Raw genomic sequence first — 4,632 nt, 5'->3', positions numbered from 1 at the left:
TTCTTTCTTTCTTTCTTTCTTTCTTTCTTTCTTTCTTTCTTCTTTCTTTCTTTCTTCCTCTCTTTCTTTCTTTTTTCCTCTCTCTTTCTGTCTCTCACTCTCTCTTTCTCTCTCTCTCTCTGTATTTGGTGTAGGGTCTCACCACACAGATTGAACTCATAGTGATCCTCCTGTTTTCAGCCTCTCCAGCACTGGGATTACAGGCATGTGCCACCACACCTAGTTTTGGTAACCGGCTCAGCACACCTAGGGTTATAGCTGGTGCTCTTCTTAGCTTAAAGCACAGTGTTTTTATTACTTAGCAGGCTCAATAATTCAAGTGTAATGCCTAAGGCTTTATATTACTCCATTCTTATTTGAAAATAAGCAAAAAGGTATCACTGGTATTGGAGAGAATCCAGAAATACAAATGATTCCAAAAGAGAAAATGCAGCAGGAGGAACAGGAAAAGTTCTAAGAAAGAAATAAGAATTAAAACTTTGGCTCACTACCCTCAGAGATATTTATGAGTATATTGAATATGAAAATAAAATTAGCATATAATGAAAAGTGAACGCTAAATTTCAATTCAAGATATCAGACTTATATGTATTTATTGATTTCTCCTGATTGCACTGAAACAATAGTAAAAGAATAGGAAAAGTGATAAATCCATGTAAGTGAAATGTGAAATGTGCACCAGAAATTGTAAAGTTGAATAAGTTTGTAGGGTTTAGATAAGAAACAGAACAATGGAGAATATTGAAACTGAAGTAGTTGGTTCACAAGCTACAGAAGTTTGACATATGGTTAATAATATAACTATAATGAGACCTAGAATGAATTTGAATATATTACTATAGAATTCCAGCAGGAAGGCTAATGAGAGATATAGAAATGCCAGAAGTCTATGAAAGACCATGATGGGTATGTTGGTAGAGAACACTTCCAAATATTAAAAGAAGAAAAGAGGCTGGGTAACATGAGATAAGATTTTGGACTGAGAATCAAGGGTACAACAGATACACTGAAGTACTGAGAAGAGGAATGAAGGTTTAAAACAACTCTTGAGGGAAATTTATAAAGGAAATGGCACAAGATGAGAAATTCTCACTTATCAACAGTGTGATTTCAACTCAGTGAAGGCTGCAATGTACTTTAATGCAGGAAATTTCACAGTGCTTTTCTGTAATCATACCCAGCCTTGGATTAGAAGGCCTGAGAATGCTTGTGTAGGTCCACTTAAAGGATTGCTCATGGAGGAAGACAGAATAATAACATAAGTGCCACTGGAAGGGAAATTATGGACTGGGAACATACATAGGAGAGAGAAAAACAAAGAAAAGGGTTAGTGAAAGTAAGATTATCTAAAGGTGAAAGATGTAGGGCCTATGACAGCAAACAAAATTGAGAGTCCTCCTCACAAAGCTAGTCCCAAACAGTAGGCCTGCAGTCTGGATGAATGAAAAGGGAAAGAAAAACATGTCCCCATTTTTGAAGAGCTACACTCATCATTGTCCCTTTTATACATCACCTCCAGGTGTCCAGTTTCTTCAATTTTCCAATGCAGACTCACATCAAACCTATCAGTGAGTTTCCAAATTTTTGATCTTGTATCCTCCAGCCCTCCTGTTCTGTGACTTCCTTCTTCTTAGACAGAGCAGCTATTGGAATAGCTTCTGGGGTTCCAGCGTCCAGACAGCCATTGTTAACTCCCTGACTCTGATGCTGTAAGCCTGCCTAATAAATCCCTGTGCATAATTATACATATATTTTTCTATTGACCTTGTTCCTTTAGAAAACCCTGAATAATACAGACTGCATGTAAGATGGTGGTCCCATAAGATTATACTGTGTACTGACATAATAGATGTCTTTGCTCTGTATAAGTACACTCTAGGATGTGTATATAATGATGAAATTGCATACCAAGCATTTCTCAGAATATATCCCTGTCATTAAATGACACATGACTGTATATACATATATTTTAAAATAAAAGTAATATATGTGTATAGCTTAAAAATAAATAGTGCTAAGGTTTTGTATAAAAACTAATGATTTTCTGCCCGGCCTCCACCCTCTGCTCCACTACAAAGGCAAGCACTTATTTCTGTTTTTAGTTTTACTGTTTGTCTCTTTCAAAGCCCAGGATTTGAATTTATACTACTGGTAAGTGAGCAGCATAATCTGTTGCTATTTCGTAGATGCTCTTCCATCACAGAGGAATGATGTATTATTACAGTGAGCACAGTGCGTGCATCATTATGCTTGTGCAAAATCATGTCCTTGGGTTTCACAGAAGTGACAAAGAGGGCCCTGAGGAATTACCCTTATGTGCTGGATTACACTACAGGCCAGGCTTATTGAGTTGAAGGAATGCACTGGTTTATAACAAGCAGGAAATGAGCCTGCTGTTTGGTCTTGGGAAGACATTCCTTCTTTCTCTAAGGTTGCTCATTGCAAACAGAGCCTGTTTGCAGATATGGTTCAGGTAGAGAGCAGCCAGGCACTGCCTTTTTGGCACAGAAGTACTCAAGGACGGGAGATGTAGACAATGTCTCCCGTATCTCTAAACCAAGAGTTGACAAATAGTTTCCTCCAAAAGATTAAATGGCAGTTACTTTAGGTTTTAGGGACACATATAACCAGTGTCATTTTTCTGCTTTGATTACTCTTAATAAATATAGAAAGCATTTTATAAAGTGTCCTTAAGTAAAGCATGCAAAAATAGGTCATGGGTTGAAACGGTCTGCAGGCCATTCATGACCTCTGCTCTTAATGTATCTACACTGATTTTTAATGATTTATCAATATTAGAATTCATTCATTGATTTTTCTTTGTTCTAGAGAAAAATATGGCTCACTTTCACTTTGCATTTGTGTTTAGTGTATTTTTTAATATTTAGTTTTAGCTTTCTTGGTAATAAACTTTGCAATGATGAATGATATAGTCATAGTTCTATTTCTTGTAAACTACAGGCAGTGTTTCTGATCTCTCCATTTTTGAAACAAGATTGTTAGTGTCTTTTTTCTTGGCCAAGATCTCAGCTCATATGCTTACCTTTACAACTTGATCATTTTTACCTGTACTTGGATAACTATAATAATTTGCTTTATTTATTTATTTATTTATTTATTTCAGTACCAGGGATTGAACTCAGGGCCTTGCACTTGCCAGGCAAGTGCTTATTCTACTGAGCTACCTCCATGGTCCCTGCTAATTTTATTTAGAATAACTATGAACTTTAAAAATAAAAATACTATTATTGTCATTACATATTATTCACTATGTTACCAAGAATGAAACTTGTGATTACTTTTCCTTCCTGATAATGCTATTTGTTTTCCCCAGTGTTCCTAATAGCTTAACTTATTTCACTTGAAGTTTCTCTTCATTGCATCTCCAAATTCTTAAAATATTTTAAGGACATTATCACATCTCTAAAATCCATTTTTCCCAGAAATTTGTCTTGAATTCCTTAATAGTCAGACTCCACTATGGATTGGAGACAAACTGTTTCCATATCTCATGTCTCTTTACTTGGTTCATATCATTCCTTAACTGGAGCACATTTTCAAGGAAGAACCTAAAATTGAATACTGGATATAGAGATGCCAACTTTGTTATTTGGACATGTTTTTATTACATACTGGTTTATAGTTGTGATGGTGTAAATAGGAAAGCTCTCCCAAAGGTCTCATGTATTGAGGACTGGATTCTACTGCAGCAATGCTTAAAGGTTGGGCCTAATGGTTACTGGAACATAGGACCACCCAAAAATAACTAGCACAATAGTTTTACAGTTACGGAATTCTAAACTGAAGGAAGGAAAAATTTGAAGAATACTTTCAAAATTATGAAGGTTATCACTTTTAGCATCTGGTACTATAGATATGTATTCTTTCATTTTTTTTTATTTTGGTTAACAATTATCTGGATGAAGATGCATGGAGTAGGCTGGACTTCAGGTCAGTCATCATGTCTGCCTTGAAAAATCCTGTTGCTGTTGGGACTATGTCCAATTGTGATACAGTCTGTGGAAAGGATGAGGTAAAGGTACTTTGTGAATGTAGTTAAGCACACAAACCCTAAGACAGGAAAATTATTCTGAATTATCTGGGTGAATTTAGTGTAATCACAGGAAACTTCAAAAGCAAAGGAGTGAGCGAGATATGACAGAAAAAATTGGAATACCTATCTCTGACAAAACTAAAAGAAAAAGGGTATACAAATGAAGGACCATTTTGTATCTGTATATACAAAATAGTTAGGATAGATATACAGCTACTATCCTAGGACAGGACATTATGTCTGCATCTTATACTATGAATAACCACTATGAAGACAACAATATGCAATGTGTTAATTGATGAAACTGTCCTACTAATCGGTTTTCAAACTGTCTCATTGATATTTGTTTCTCAATAAAATTAATTTACAGAATTGAAACATAAAATGGATTTTATTTACTTGCTTCATAGGAAGTATGAACAAGAATACAGGGGCCATCTATGCTTAACAACTGGCCCAGTGAGAAAAGGAAGGCTCATTCCTGTAGCATAAGAAACTGAATTCAACCAACAAACTCCATGAAGAAGGTTGGAGGCACTAGGACTTCCAAGTGTTCAGGAAGGAACACAGCTGAGCCA

The sequence above is a fragment of the Octodon degus genome, unplaced genomic scaffold, assembly GCF_000260255.1.
Source record: "Octodon degus isolate 3935 unplaced genomic scaffold, OctDeg1.0 scaffold00134, whole genome shotgun sequence".
Lineage (NCBI taxonomy): Eukaryota > Metazoa > Chordata > Mammalia > Rodentia > Octodontidae > Octodon > Octodon degus.
This window is presented reverse-complemented; position numbering follows the sequence as displayed.